Raw genomic sequence first — 16,846 nt, forward strand, 5'->3', positions numbered from 1 at the left:
TGGGAACATATCAGAAGAACTCACTACCATAAGGGCAGTAGTGATACAAAACCATATTTCATTAGATATCCTCCTGGCCAAGGAAGGTGTGGTATGCCAGGTAATAACCAAACATGCTGCTCATATATCCCAGATAATAGGGACAATATTAACAAGGGTATTAGAAAGAGCTGAAAGATTGAGAAAGAGGCTGAAGAAATTCATAGCAGCATGAACATATTGGAAACAACACTAGCCTAGTTTCACAATTGGGGTGCTTGGCTATAGGAAGCGTTGATAATAGGGATAGTTGCATTATTACATTGGGTGTGTTCACTCATGTGTGTCCAACCTGTATGAGTATGCTCCTCACCTGTTGCTGCAACAATACACCATCTCCACATCCAAACATCCCTGAAGCACCATGAGCGACTTCCTAGGTCTCACGAGCCCCCACGGGATTTTCTAGCTATCTGTGAGCTCCTGCAAGATTTTGCTGCTTCTAGTGTGGCTTTAGGCCGTGCCAGCGACTTCCGGTTCTTCTTTTGTGATGTGCGCGATCGACCTGTCTGGAGCAGATTCTCTCCTTGAGAAGTAGCTAAACCTCCTCAAAAAGACAACTTGAAGGTACAAAACTTCTCAAATGGAAATTTTCAATGTTCAATTAATTCACTATGCTGCCTATTCTGCGAAAGGGCCTTCCATCCAATAGGCACAGTAATAGTCACGGGTACATGAAACAACTGTTTCTGAGGTGTCGGTTGAATTGGTCATGGATGGCATTGGCTTGAATTATAACATGTATTTTGGGGGTATTTCACATTGTTTGAAAACAGTGTATAGGTGGGGTAATATATTTGATGCCTTTGGAGGATATGTGTTGTTTTCAAAACTTTTAGCCCAGTTGTTTAGTTTTTGGCATTGGCAAATTAACAATGTTTTCTCCTGTGTTACCATGCCTCCGTTGTCTGCCAAGTCTGTGAGTGTGCGTGCCATAAGACACTATTTGTCTTTGTTCCCCATGCCATGTGGCCAGAGGCCTATTTTGTATAGTCAGTGTCCATAGGCCTGTATGTGTTTTTAAATTTCCTTGTCTCCTGCTTGTTTGGCTGATGGTCATTTTGTGCAGATAGTCAGTGTGCTTTTGCCATAGGCCTGCATGTCTCCTTTGTTGTGGCCATGCCCCTTTGCTTGCTGTTTTACCAGGTGGTGAGTGGCAATTTTGTGTAGCCAGGCAGTGTGCATTTGCCAAATGGCCTGCATATGTTTTTTTTGTGGCTATGCCTCCTGCTTGTTGTTTGTCCATGTGGATGATGGCCATTTTGTGTGTTATGCTTGAAGCCTAGTAGTTTAATGCTCACGTACTGTACAGTAGGAACAGTGTGTTATATATTATTATATACTTTTTTTGGCATTTTTCATCTGCACCACTCCATGCCACCCACACCCCAGTGGTTTACAATTCTCATGGTAGTTTCCTTAACCTAGTGCATCAGCAATTATATTTTTTTAATTTGAATGTTTGTGATACTTTTTCAGAAACATTTTTGTATTTAATGTCAATTTTTTCAAATTTTTAAATTTCTTGTTCATTTTTGTAACTGATTTTTTTCAAATATTTATCTTTTTTCTCTTTTTTAAAGTTTTATTTAAAAACATGTTTCTTCTACTTTCTTAAGTTTTTTTTCTTCAAGAGAGGGGTTATAACTCACAGTACTGCCAGACAGAAGCCCTATGCACGACGTGATGTGTGACCACGCAACACGGACATCTCTTCAGCTTGTGAAGTTAATTACCATTGACAACTGACAGCTTCAAGGGGGCACAAAGAAAAGTGCTGCCAAGAAAGTGGCCAGTAGGAAGGAAAAGAAGCTGATTTCCACCACTGGTGTGCCAACCAGAACCTTTTCAAGCAAACTTGGGGCCTTATTATGACTTTAGTGGTGTGGGAGCGGGGCCATCACGTTTCCGCCCTGCACCCACACCACCAAAGCCAAAACAGACCACACTCTAGATCTCGAGTTTTTAAGTCGCAGGTGGGCAGTTCTTTGGCGTACTGGTGGCAGTGGGAATGCCAAAGCATGTTTCTGCACAGACCGAAATTAACATGGTTGGTACATACAGGCAGGGGGGCACATTGTGTGCCCCCTTGGGTAAACAGCCCTTACAACAAATCCTTCACTGCACATGCAATTACAACGTCCCTGTTACAATGACCGCGTTGTAACAACACTTATATTGATAAGGGGGAGTGGAAACGTGAGAACGAGTGGAGTTTGAACAAGGAGGAAATTGGAAGGTTTTTCATCACAGCAGGTACGGGAGGAATTATGTTGGTTTTTGTAATGGATTGTTAAGACCGGGTGAAGAATAGGGAACGCTGAGGTTAGATAGAATGAAAAGTGAGGAAGGGTAATGGGAAGGAGGGTATTTACATACTTGGGTGAAGAGATTGGCACAGAAGAAGAACGGTTTGAGATTAATACACCGCTAAAGATATTTTTTGAATGTCGGGTAGATAAATGAAGAATAATGCACACTTTACACTGTTTTACCTGAACGCCGACTGTGTGGATTAACTTAATGAATTATGTGAGTTTCTGTTTAAAATAGCAAATGGATAATTGTTGGTTTTTATCATTGTTTATAGTGACCCCTGACGAAGGGTGCTTTGACGCCCGAAATGCATTGGGATTTTGACAAATAAAGCTGTTTGTGATGAACCCTGCATCATTCGTATTTTGCATGAGGTCTGGATGGGCACTGTTTAAATATTAGAAGTTTAAAAAAAGGCATACCATTCCGGTTGTGGATTCGTGTTTAAGAAAAGAAGAACATGATAGCTTAAAGTGGAGAACACGGCTTAAATGGATTACATGGATGAACATGGAAAATATAAATACGCCTAAGGTTGGTATATTGCAGTGCGTTTGGAGGGGGCAAGATGGTGTCCCCAATTTCTCAGTTTCTGTTTATTTCAGTGGCATTTGGGCATGCCACTATACTATTCAGCATGCATCAAGGAGTACCGGGATTGCTTTTGAAAAAATTGGAGTAACAAGGTGTGCATCCCCACCCCCTCGAATGCGTTATAAGAAGGCATATTTGCCCCCTTGCGTGCATCCTATGGCACAGATGCAGAGGGCCCCTTTAGTGTCTGCACTGCCACACTTTTCATGGTGGTCGCACCGCCATGAAAAGTGGGGCGCTGAGAAAACTTCCAATATGCTTGGCGGTGCAACAGCGGAACCACTATCATATTAGGGCCTTCAGACCACTGCGTCAAAACCAGGGATCGTGGATCCCTGGAGGCAGCAATAGGCCATTGGCAGTCCAACCACCACAGTCCAAATGTGATGGGTGGACCATCAGTCTGGTAGCTCCTTGGACTACTACCAAGGGCTCAGCAGTCTATTGGCCCACCAAACTATAGCCTTTGTACCTCCCGCACCAGCCTCTGGGGAGCAAGCTGGGAGCAGTATTCTTGCATCAATGGCGCCCCCCAACCTAGGCCCAAGCCCCTGTCTGGCACAGAGGCAACCACTCTAATTACGGCAAAACCAACAAGCAGTGATGTTGAATTGGACTGATCTTTTTCGCAAAGTAGTACCCAATCGTTGGCTGAAACTTAGCTAAGTGGACAACAACAACCAACAATAGTCGTTCTTCCTAAGTAGGAGCAATTCAGGGGGTTGAGCTTCATGCTCAGAGAGTAGAAGAAGCCCCTCTCTGCAAAGATCCATTGTCTTCCAAATCTCCAGCAAGAAAAAGGATGGGTAGGAGTATGCCACCATCTTCTTCTCCAAGCCCCCACTCTGATGATCAAGACTCCACTGGGATGATGCCTCAGTCTGCTTGAAGAGGCCAGTGAAAAGGAAGGTTCCTATAAGCCTTAGAGTCAGGAATGATGAAGAGGAGGATGACGATGACCTTGTCATCATTGATTTTAGCCCAGCCCCAGTGGAGACCAACAGTACCACAGATCAACCTGCTCAGAGTGATGTGGCACAGATACCACCACCCAAATTTGAAAAGCACCGGCCGTGGCCTAGAGCCATAAACACCTCAGTAGAAGTAGGCAAATGCCCACCTACCTCCACTGCTTCCAAAATTGGCAGAGGTACTAGTGTGAGAAAGTTGACCACCCCAGGTATTGACTTCTTTACAGTTCGCATTAAGGAGCTGAACCATGCTATAAGCTTCCATTTGTGGGGCAAATGATTGTCGGAGTAAGCTTGGTATAAACTATGGTACTGGAGGTCAAAAAACTAATTTGAGAAAACACAACACAATCCACTGGGAGGAGCACCTTAGTGGCCAAAAAACTGCATGTAATGTTGGTGAAGGGGGTGAGAGCGAAGAATCCGATCACTGTAAATGTAAATGTAAATGTACAGGAATTTATATAGCGCAAATCACCGAGCGGTTTCTAAGCGCTTGCTTAGGGAACCCGTCCTGGTATTCCCCTGTGAGATAACCCCGGCAGGGTATCCGCAAGGTGAAAGCCAGGCATCCCACCGCGAGGGGCCGTTGTGGAGATTAAGCAAGCTATTGCCCAGAGTCGCAGAGCGTGAACCCATGAATCGAGTAGGCACCGGAGCGAGAATTGTCGAGTCCATGGACATTTTAGGACTCAAGACCCCGCCGAGCCGGGAATTGAACCCTGGTCCCGGGCTGACCTCTGCTTCCAGGTCTGCCTCCTCTAACCAGTGAGCCACACTTCTCCACTGTGGAAGGTGAAAGTGAAAAAGAGGGTAACATTTTTGTGTGCAAATTGTGATTCTCCTATTAACATGGCCAGAGAATCTGGATTTCATTAAAGACACAGAGGCTAACATTATGCATTATCCTTTTAATTCAGTCACAAGCAGCCACACTACATCATAAATAAAACAATTCTAAAATGGAATGAACATAAGCTATGAAAGGCATGTGCAACAAATTGACTGCCTCTTTTAAATTCTGAAGAATAAGCAGAGTTCCAAAAAGGTTACCAGGTTGTGGATAAAGAAGATCATGAGAATAAATCCATAACGAAAAACACTGAAGTTGTTCTTGAGTGAAGAGTCCCAAAGGGTCGGAAATGGAGGAGTCCATTTAGGCGAATTATCTGAAAGGAATGGAGAAAAAAGGTAAAAATAATGAAACAGTATCAAATAAAATAACAGAACATAGTAGAATAAATAACAATCAGATTGATAAAATCACAATCAATACTATGCAAAGAATAGACCATCCAAGGGAGGGAAGGGAGGGATAAAGTTAGCCTCCGTGTCTTTAATGAAATCCATATTCTCTGGTCATGTTAATGGGAGAATCCCAATTTCAATTCTAGACAGGAGGCTACATTATGCATGTTGGTAGCCGTGAAGGACAACATCAGACATGTGCTCAATAGGTTTGCAATAATGTTGAGCAAATGTGGAAGCGTTGGACCAATCTGCAGCTTTGAGGATATCGTCCAATTTAGCGCCAGACCAGAAGGACTTACTGGCAATAGGGCCTCTAATAGTGTGTGCTTGGAATTTAGATGAAGCGATACAAAAGGGGATGATGGACGGAGCGTTCGAACAAATCAAACACTCACCCCCAGTCAACTGATCTGGGTTTAATCCATCACCATTCCTTAGTTCACTCAGCCACCCCAGTTCAGACATGGCTATATGCAAATCAGTCTGACCCTGTGCCTCGTGGGAACAGTCAAGCCCGAACTGCCAAGCCATGTCTTCCCTGGACCGGAAACAAGCATCCTGGGACCGGTTTCCGATTCATAATCCTCATCAGCCAGGCTATCTTGAATCCAGTGGCCAAGTGAACAAGGGACTCACGTCTGAGCATACCCTGCCACACTTAGGGCGAACAAAGCGATACAAAAGGGGATGATGGACTGAGCATTTGAACAAATCAAACACTCACCCCCAGTCAATTGATCTGGGTTTAATCCATCACCATTCCTTAGTTCACTCAGCCACCCCAGTTCAGACATGGCTATATGCAAATCAGTCTGCCCCTATGCCTCGTGGGAACAGTCCAGCCCGAAATGCCAAGCCATGTCTTCCCTGGACCGGAAACAAGCATCCTGGGACCGGTTTCCGATTCATAATCCTCATCAGCCAGGCTATCTTGAATCCAGTGGCCAAGTGAACAAGGGACTCACGTCTGAGCATACCCTGCCACACTTAGGGCGAACAAAGCGATACAAAAGGGGATGATGGACGGAGCGTTTGAACAAATCAAACACTCACCCCCAGTCAACTGATCTGGGTTTAATCCATCACCATTCCTTAGTTCACTCAGCCACCCCAGTTCAGACATGGCTATATGCAAATCAGTCTGACCCTGTGCCTCGTGGGAACAGTCCAGCCCGAACTGCCAAGCCATGTCTTGTGACAGTGATGGATTAAACCCAGATCAGTTGTCTGGGGGTGAGTGTTTGTATTGTCAACGCTCCGTCCATCATCCCCTTTGGTTTTTCTTTGTTCGCCCTAAGTTGGCAGGGTATGCTCAGACGTGAGTCCCTTGCTCACTTTGCCACTGGATTGAAGCAAGCCCGGCTGAAGACGACTGTAATGCCAGAAACCGGTCCTGGAAAGCTTGATTCCGGTCCAGGGAAGACATGGCTTGGCAGTTCGGGCTGGACTGTTCCCATGAGGCACAGGGTCAGACTGATTTGCATATGGCCATGTCTGAACTGGGGTGGCGGAGTGAGCTAAAGAACAGTGATGGATTAAACCCAGATCAGTTGACTGGGGGTGAGTGTTTGTATTGTCAACGCTCCGTCCATCATCCCCTTTGGTTTTTCTTTGTTCGCCCTAATTTGGCAGGGTATGCTCAGACGTGAGTCCCTTGCTCATTTTGCCACTGGATTGAAGCAAGCCCGGCTGAAGACAGCTGTAATGCCAGAAACCGGTACTGGGAAGCTTGATTCCGGTCCAGGGAAGACATGGCTTGGCAGATCGGGCTGAACTGTTCCCATGAGGCACAGGGTCAGACTGATTTGCATATGGCCATGTCTGAACTGGGGTGGAGGAGTGAGCTAAAGAACAGTGATGGATTAAACCCAGATCAGTTGACTGGGGGTGAGTGTTTGTATTGTCAACGCTCCGTCCATCATCCCCTTTGGTTTTTCTTTGTTCGCCCTAATTTGGCAGGGTATGCTCAGACGTGAGTCCCTTGCTCATTTTGCCACTGGATTGAAGCAAGCCCGGCTGAAGACAGCTGTAATGCCAGAAACCGGTACTGGGAAGCTTGATTCCGGTCCAGGGAAGACATGGCTTGGCAGATCGGGCTGAACTGTTCCCACGAGGCACAGGGTCAGACTGATTTGCATATGGCCATGTCTGAACTGGGGTGGCGGAGTGAGCTAAAGAACGGTGATGGATTAAACCCAGATCAGTTGACTGGGGGTGAGTGTTTGTATTGTCAACGCTCCGTCCATCATCCCCTTTGTTTTTTCTTTGTTCGCCTTAAGTTGGCAGGGTATGCTCAGACGTGAGTCCCTTGCTCACTTTGCCACTGGATTGAAGCAAGCCCGGCTGAAGACGGCTGTAATGCCAGAAACCGGTCCTGGGAAGCTTGATTCCGGTCCATGGAAGACATGGCTTGGCAGTTCGGGCTGGACTGTTCCCATGAGGCACAGGGTCAGACTGATTTGCATATGGCCATGTCTGAACTGGGGTGGCGGAGTGAGCTAAAGAACGGTGATGGATTAAACCCAGATCAGTTGACTGGGGGTGAGTGTTTGTATTGTCAACGCTCCGTCCATCATCCCCTTTGGTTTTTCTTTGTTCGCCCTAAGTTGGCAGGGTATGCTCAGACGTGAGTCCCTTGCTCACTTTGCCACTGGATTGAAGCAAGCCCGGCTGAAGACGGCTGTAATGCCAGAAACCGGTCCTGGGAAGCTTGATTCCGGTCCAGGGAAGACATGGCTTGGCAGTTCGGGCTGGACTGTTCCCATGAGGCACAGGGTCAGACTGATTTGCATATGGCCATGTCTGAACTGGGGTGGCGGAGTGAGCTAAAGAACGGTGATGGATTAAACCCAGATCAGTTGACTGGGGGTGAGTGTTTGTATTCTCAACGCTCTGTCCATCATCCCCTTTGGTTTTTCTTTGTTCGCCCTAAGTTGGCTGGGTATGCTCAGACGTGAGTCCCTTGCTCACTTTGCCACGGGATTGAAGCAAGCCCGGCTGAAGACGGCTGTAATGCCAGAAACCGGTCCTGGGAAGCTTGATTCCGGTCCAGGGAAGACATGCCTTGGCAGTTCGGGCTGGACTGTTCCCATGAGGCACAGGGTCAGACTGATTTGCATATGGCCATGTCTGAACTGGGGTGGCGGAGTGAGCTAAAGAACGGTGATGGATTAAACCCAGATCAGTTGACTGGGGGTGAGTGTTTGTATTGTCAACGCTCCGTCCATCATCCCCTTTGGTTTTTCTTTGTTCGCCCTAAGTTGTCAGGGTATGCTCAGACATGAGTCCCTTGCTCACTTTGCCACTGGATTGAAGCAAGCCCGGCTGAAGACGGCTGTAATGCCAGAAACCGGTCCTGGGAAGCTTGATTCCGGTCCAGAGAGGACATGGCTTGGCAGTTCGGGCTGGACTGTTTACATGAGGCACAGGGTCAGACTGATTTGCATATGGCCATGTCTGAACTGGGGTGGCGGAGTGAGCTAAAGAACGGTGATGGATTAAACCCAGATCAGTTGACTGGGGGTGAGTGTTTGTATTGTCAACGCTCCGTCCATCATCCCCTTTGGTTTTTCTTTGGAATTTAGATAAGTCAATACCAGCTAGGTTCATAGCACACTTAACCCATCTTGCAATAGAAGAAGAAGAGATGGGCTTGAAAGGTTTAACAAAAGAGAAAAACAGTTGATTAGCACCAGGAGGGTGAAGGTCTTTCATTCTATTATCGTATTCCAAAACAAAGAGCTTTTTACACATATCAAAGCGAGGATAGAAAATAAAATCCGACATGGTCTTGGTTCTTATAACAATTTCAAATTTAAGACATTTGATATCAGAAACTCTATGGCAAGAAAAAAGGCATAAGGGAGATGCTGATTTAATAGAAAGACATTTCCTATTAGGAAAGGAGTTATCAGGCCAGGAAATAAAAAGATCAAGAATAGTTTTAACATCCCACATGGACTGGTATTTAGGCCTAAGTGGTCTCTTTAGTCTAATGCTTTTCATGACTCTACAAATAATAGAGTTTGTACCTACTGTCTTACCGTTAACAAGGGAGTGACCGGCAGAGATAGCTGATCTATAGCAATTAATAGATCTTTAAGAAAGGCCATTTTCAAATTGTTCAACGAGAAAATTAACTATATGTACGACAGAAGCCTCCACGGGATCCAAATTCCTCTCTACACACCAACAAAACCATTTTCTCCAAATGTTGTTGAATCTATAATGTGTTCCTGGAGCCCATGATTCTCCGAGGAGAGTTGCAGCTGATGACGAAAGGCCAGACAATACATTGGATCTCCTGACACTTTCTAAACAAAAAGGTTCACATTCCCGGAAAGAATTAGATGGTGATCTTACCCGTCTGCGTTTGTAACCAGACATTGGACCGCAGGAATTAGGAAAGGGATATGGGAGGAGCTACGTTACCAACCAAGATGGCCGCGTGAGTTCCCGGCTCCACCGACCTCCGTCTCCTGCCAGTAGATCCTGTCATATATCCTGACTTTGCGCCCTGCCTTCTTGTGTCTGAACGGGCCTGGATCGAAATGGTGCAATCCTGAGATTTCTGCCATTCCGGTGGAAAATGATACGGCGTGTGGCACTTTGCGGCCTACACCAGCTTGACAGCTGGGGTCTCGAGTACTGGCCCAGCCGGGCTGAAGTTGAACAACATCGGCCGTGGTTGTGTGACAGGGTCCGGTCAGCTGAGGTGGCAATTTTTCTTTTGACCCACTACGGACGGCGATTGATGTGCTTGGTATACATTTAAAGAGGGGTAACTACACATAATTGCAGCAGCGGACCGGGGTTCCTGGCCCGATGGCCCGGTTTTGGGAGCGGCCGGTGCTCGCCGGGTGGGGTTCTCCGCCTGCGGTAGCTGCATCCGGACTATCATTGTCGCCAACGGAGTGTACCCCTCTGCAATTTCCCGTTCCACATCCACTTGTTTTACCCTCCGAGGGACCGGGCTCTCCGGAGCCGACATTATGATTGAGACCGAATAAAGTGTTGTGGAAGGAACCGGTAGTGTCCCGTCACTACTGAACTGTGTTGGCGGCCATAGGGTCATTCCATGAGTGTATTGATGCACACCTACGCACAATGATGACTGGCTTGATTGGAATTGAGCGGACCGGACCGGACCCAGTTCCACTGCAGGAAGCGGAACTACTCGAGATGCCCTTGGTGGCCACTTCGACGGGGGATCCAGACCCTGTGCTGTGGGAGGAGACGGAGCCTTTGAACGGTGATGTGTGTGAACGGAGAGAGCACGAAGTGGTGACTGGATCGTGTGACCTACGACTACTGCTGATTATGGATGTACTACCTGCTGTTCCCCTTCCGGAACCCAACGCTGGGAACTGTTGTCGGCCTGGTCCTGCGTTACTCCCCTATGTGTCTATGCCGCTAAGATGGCGGCCGCACCAACGCTGTGCATCCGTGAGAGTTAGGGGAGTCTCGGACCCTGGTGGAGTTATTGGCATTTTCCACCCTGTGTTACATCCTGGTTTTGACTCAGTTCCTATCTTTTTATGTTTTGACTATCCTGCTGAAGCGGCTATTCGTCCGGAAGGGGTTCGAGTGTCTGCTCGAAGGGGACAAGGTTGAGATTGAGAGACGGAGTTTCGCATCGAGTCTCGCTGGGCACGGGGTTTGCGATGGTACTATCTATGGAAGGCTGGGCGGTATTTGAAGTTTCCCCTTTTAAGCTACGAATTTACAGCTTACTGCATTTTTTATTTACTTCAGGGGATTCTTGGTTCGGGCGGGGGGAGGGGGGCCGGGATATGATAGACGATGCCCTCCTCTGCTTCTTCCTTCTTTTAGGGCTTAGTTAGCTGGGGCGACAGGCACGCTGCTAGTGGGTTGGGCTGTAGCCAACTGCAGGGGTGCAGGGTGGGGGGATGGGGGGGTTTTCTTTTGTCTTTATTTTGTTTCTGCTCTGCTTTCCTTTCTTTCTTCTACGGGATATGGGTGGATTATCCTGAGCTGCTCTGTTTCTCATATTCGGGTGTAAAGGGTTCTGGTTATAATCATCCTGATTTTGCGGGTGGACGGGCCCTGAAGGTTTCAGCCTAGCCGGGTTTTGGATTGTTATGTCCTTACTCCTGTTACGTATTTGCTAGTGTTGACATCTCAGTCATCGTTTAATTGATATGTACCCCTTTAGTCTATTTGCCTGTTCACCTCCGCAATGTACTTCGTTGTATGGTACCCGATATATGTACTCACTCTCTTGTTTTTCTTCAAATAATAAAAATATATATAAAAAAAAAAGAAAGGGATTTTGGCAGGCCAGTTCCACAGTTGTTGGGAACCAGGCTTGGGAAGGCCAAAATGGAGTTATCAGAACCAGGGAGCATTGGTCTTGTCTGACCTTCTGAAGAACTCTCTGGATCATTGCGAAGGGGGGAAAGGCATAACCCCAAGGTCTAACTAGAATTAGAGAAAGGCGTTTACTGCAAGAGAGCCCGGATCTAGCATCCAACTGAAGTATTTCTCTAACTGGTAGGTTAATCTTCTCGCAAAAAGATCCACATCTACGGGACCCAAAGGAAATTTAGGGTGTTGAAAAAAGAAGGATTGAGTTTCCAATCGCTGAAATCTAAAAGGAACCTCGAGTTCCAATCTGGGGAGGCAAAACATCCAAAGTTTCTTGGCTAAGTTGGAGAGGTCTGCTGATTTTATTCCGCCAAGGCGATTGATGTAAGAGACGGCAGAGTTGTTGTCCATCTTCAGGATAACAGATCTCCCTTGAAGAGAGTGTCTGTAGCTCATTAGAGCATAAAGGCCTGCTGTGAGTTCTAAATAGTTTATATGATGCAAGGTATCTGAGATAGACCACACTCCACCAGTGATCTGGTTGAGAAAGCGAGCACCCCAACCATGAAGGCACACATCTGATTCCAGAACAAACTCTGGAGTAGAGCCAAAGATAGCTTTCCCATTCCAGGTGTCCAAATTCTCCAGCCACCAGGATAGTTACGACCTTGCTCCGTGATCCAATGTTAGAAGATCTCTGTACCAAAGGCCAGATCTGAGAGCTTTCCATTTTATCCTCTGAAGAGCTCGGTAATTGAGAGGACCAGGGGAGATGGCTTGAATGGAGGAAGAGAGGAGGCATAAGACTTCTCTGAGGGGCAGGGAATCTTGTTTTAAGACAAATCTTATTTCCTTCTGAATCTTCACAATCTTCGTCCGGGGAAGTAAGAGAAGACACTTTGAGGTATCTATGGTAAAACCGAGGAATTCCGGGGATCTAGATGTGGTAAGGATAGATTTTTACCTATTTAGAATAAAGCCTAGGCTCCCTATGACTCCATTAACATTTTCAGATCTGACAAGATCTGCGAAGGGTGTTGAGACATAATGAGAATATCGTCGCTATATATGATTAAGCAAATACCTCTTACTCTCAGAAGAGAGGCGATAGTTCTCATAATCTTGGTGAAGCACCAAAGGGCAGAGCAAAGTCCAAAAGGAAGGGCCTGAAATTGAAAAAGACGATTGTTCCAAGTGAACTGAAGAAAGAGTTGATGTTCCTTCGCCATCGGAATGGTGAAGTAGGCATCTTTGAGATCCAGTTTGACCAACTAGTCTCCTTCTAGAAGGTCTCTCAGGAGATGGATTCCCTCCATTTTGAAATGTCTGTAGACCAAGTATTTGTTTAATTCTCGTAGATTTATGACTGGTCTCCATCCTTTTTCCTTTTTTTGAACAAGAAAGAGTGTGCTTACAAACCTTTTTAAACTCCAAGGGACTTCTAAGATTGCACCTTTCTGGAGCATGGAGGAAATCTCTTCTTCTACAATTTTTTGTTGATCTCCCGAAAGAGATAAAGCTTTCGAAAGGGACGTTTGTGTTGGAATATTGATAAAATCTATCTTGAAACCACAAATGGTTTCAAAAACCCAAGGGTCTTGTGTTATTGTTTCCCATATGTGGTAAAAGAACTGTAGTCTTCCCCCTACCTTTGGAGGGGAAGAAGAATAAGGGAGAGGAGTACTTACTTTGAGTATTGGTGTTGGTGTAGTTTGAAAATCTGCGGGATCTGGGTCCTCTATAGCGTGAGCCTCTTCCACTTTGTGAGTAAAATTGCTTGGATGTGCAGAATCCTCTTCCAGAACCTCTATATCTTGAAAAGGGCCTTTGATTTCCCCGGCCGGAAGAAAGGCCCATTCTTCCGGCCCGTCCAAAAAGGTTTGGGTTGAAAACTCGCTTCATATTAGATTGGGCTTTATCAAGGGCAGTGAAGGTAGAAACATATTTGCCAATACATTTTATCATGTCTTCTCCAAAAAGCAGGCCTTCGAAAAGCAGAACACTTGAGGTGCTAACACCTCCCAATGCATTTGAGGTGCTATGACCTCCCATAGCGCTCCTCAAAGGCTCAGAATGATTTGATTTTTTTAGCTCTTTTCTCATGTGAAATATTATGGGTAGATTGCCCTGATCAAGGGAAAGGGGTCTTTTAGAGGACATAACCTCTTTGAGTGTATCCATCATAACAGACCTCATTTCTTTCTGAATACATTTTTTAAAAGATTCCATACCGATATTGGGGGAGCTTTGAGCAGCATCATCAGAATCAAAATCTGACATGATTGCTCTGAAAATATGATCATTAGTGATAACAGGCAGAAAATATGATAGTGGTGAAGGGCTGAAAATATGCTAATTAGGCTGGTCAAGATAGCAATTAAACTCTGCCAGGAAGGTTAATTATCAGAAAGCAAATGCTCAAGGGCTAGATATAATGTAAATAATTTTGTATTTTCTCCCCCCTTTATTTCTTTTTAGGCACTTGCGTAAGTATTATAATAAGGAGATCAGTAAAAGTACATGAGATCGGTAAAGGAACAGCATTAATCAGCGCGGAGCAACTGACAAAAGTGCTCGAGCAGCTGGTGCTGTGTTGGATTAGAGAAATGTCACTTGGAAATGCGAGCGCGTGGCATCGTCGTTGCCAAGGGGCATTCCTCTGCTCTGCAGTAAGGGGTGACGGAGTCAGACGCTCAAAGAGTGAGCGATATGGACATAAAATCAAATTAGGGCATCCTCGCCCAAAATATGAGGACGAACAGAAAGCGACTGCAGGGCGCTTTGAAATCCCACTGCAGAGCGCTTTGAAATCCCAACAAGGCAATAACGATTGGAAGATGGAGATGCCTGAGCCAAAATTGGAAATCAGATGGAGGGAGGGGGGGAGGGGAGGTGAAAGAATCCCAGTTAATAAGAAAGTGAGTAAAGGTAATAGATAATGAGAACACTCGATAAGAAGCCAAGTAACAAGGCAACAGGGCATTGCCACAAGAAAGACAAAGATATAAAACATCACATCTCGCCCAAAATAACAATGAATATAAGAGAGGCAAGGAGAACGTATCTGCTTGTGAGCCACATTTAAAAGAGGCAGTCTGTTTGTTGCACATGCCTTTCATAGCTTATGTTCATTCCATTTTAGAATTGTTTTATTTATGATGTAGTGAGGCCGCTTGTGACTGCATTACAAGGATAATGCATAACGTAGCCTCCGGTCTTGTAATGAAATCAGCTCTGTCCTTAGCAGTGCAGTAGTATCACATGAAAATGTCATGCAAAGAGGGAATGCAACTGTGAAATGCATGATCACTGAGCTGGACCAATGGGGTCTCGTGAAATGCCTGACAGAGATGCTGTTTCCATTTGATGTTTTCTCAAGGGAAGTCAGCATGAGGACAGTACCATGGGCCAAGCTATCCCGATGTTGCATATGCTACAGGAACAGCAAAAGGAGGTGTCTGAAATGTACGCAGTAGTGGATGAAAAAGAAGATGCGCATGAGTTGTTGGAGAGCTTAATCCTTAGTTTATCTGTTAATACATGGGTACAAAGAGACTGATTACAATATAGCGGGTCGGAATTGAAACCAGCTAGTCATTCCATCTGGCTTCCAACTGGCTCAATGGAGCCCGTCGGCCAGCTGGAACCGGCCCTTAATCCATATGGATGGCGTTTTACACCGTCTGGATTGTGATACACAGTTTCCATGACTTGCCGACATGGAAAGCCTGTTGGAAAGCGTATTTTGGGGTCCCTAGCAAGGCCCCATTTTCCTTGTGGGCTCCAGGTGGGAGCCGAAGGGGCACCACTGGTGCCCCCCTGTTAATATCTGCACCTTGTGGCAGGCACCTTGAGGTGCCTTCCACGAGGTGCATGGATTAACACAATCTCTCATTTCTCTATGGGAGCTTCTCTTATGGGCGGTTTACAGCTGTAACACATGCTCCCATAGGGAAATGTGGGAATACGACGGCACCATGTGTGGTAGCATCATAATTAGACACTCAGGACCACAGAGCAGAGGTTGGTCGGTCCTCTTTCCGCCACGATGTTGGTCAGAGGAAATTCTGACCTACATCATAATAAGCCCCAGTGTGTTATCCAAACATTACAAATGTGCCACAATTTTTGATTCACGGTTCTAACAATTACTGGCCACTTTCATGCCTTTCTCAGAAGAGGATGTTTCAAACTAAAAGACGTGGATTGCGGAGCAAGACAATGACCTATAAAAAGCATGGCTGAGAATTAGAGTCCCACTCCAGGGCACAAGTTCTGTGGTGCAGACTTTAACTTCAGAGCCTGAAGGCAGTGCTGTTGGCTCACAGCGCCCAAAACCAACAACAAGAACACCAGCAACAATAGGAACAGGAGCATTAGCCCCAAACTCTGTAATTAATTGGTTTCTAAAGGCAGGGCTTAGCTCCCGTGCAGCGGCGAAGGCAACATAGGTCGATCAAGGTGGAGCACCAATGCTATTGAGAGTATGGCCCAGGCCTATATGGATGACCCAACAGAGGTTTATCTGGATCAAAACACATTTGTGTATTTGTAAGGGAAGCGGAGCCAATGGCCAGTGCTCAGCATGCTGGCAAAAAAGTATCTGAATTGCCCTGTAGCCAATGTGTCTGCTGAGTGTGTGTTCAGTGCAGCTGGTACAGTTGTCACAGTTAGAAGGACCAGTCTATCGCCCCAAAATGTGGAGAGATTAAAATATCGAAATCAAAATATTGTCCTTCCGAAATATCGTGTGCAAAATATCATGACATGGATATAACATCTGCAAGAATATCTATTTTAAGGTAAGTAATATAAATTAAAAAAATATATACATTATTAATATTTACAAAATAAAGTGTTAATAATATTTTTTTTTAGTTTTTGTTATATATTTTAGTATATTTTTAAATGTATATGATGTAAATTTGTTGTATCTTTATTCTTTATGCTTTTTAATATATATGATAGTATAAAATTGTTAGTTATTGAAATGTATTTAGTAAAATGTGATTTTTAGTAGCATAACAGGATGTGCGAGTGTGAAGTAATGTATTTATAGTGAATTAATAATTTTTTTCAATTCATATTAATTATTTAATGTATAATTATGTTAATTGTGCTATTAATTTAAATTTTAGGTGAGGGTTGTGGGGTCTATAGGGTACAGGGTGGGCGGTAAATTAATTATAATTAATAATTAGTCTTTAATTAATATTAATTGTTTAATTGGTAATTAATTATGTTAATTGTGCAATTTGTTACATTTTAGGTGTGGGTTGCGGGTTTTGTAGAGTTATAGGGTGTGAAGTAAATTAATTTTAATTAAGTGATAATGCATTTTTAATTGA

At 45.1% G+C, this 16,846-nt stretch overlaps 1 long non-coding RNA gene across 1 annotated transcript in view; it reads right to left on the minus strand.

Moving 5' to 3' along the window:
• Nucleotides 1-4,952: 4,952 nt before the first annotated feature.
• The window catches only part of LOC144767625 (uncharacterized), a 108,326-nt gene continuing 96,432 nt past the window's right edge, over nucleotides 4,953-16,846 (minus strand). Inside the window, exon 3 of the long non-coding RNA XR_013598285.1 lies at nucleotides 4,953-5,089. This is a non-coding gene — a long non-coding RNA (uncharacterized LOC144767625). The remainder of the gene's footprint in view (nucleotides 5,090-16,846) is intronic.

This window comes from Lissotriton helveticus, chromosome 7 (genome assembly GCF_964261635.1).
Source record: "Lissotriton helveticus chromosome 7, aLisHel1.1, whole genome shotgun sequence".
NCBI classification, from domain to species: domain Eukaryota; kingdom Metazoa; phylum Chordata; class Amphibia; order Caudata; family Salamandridae; genus Lissotriton; species Lissotriton helveticus.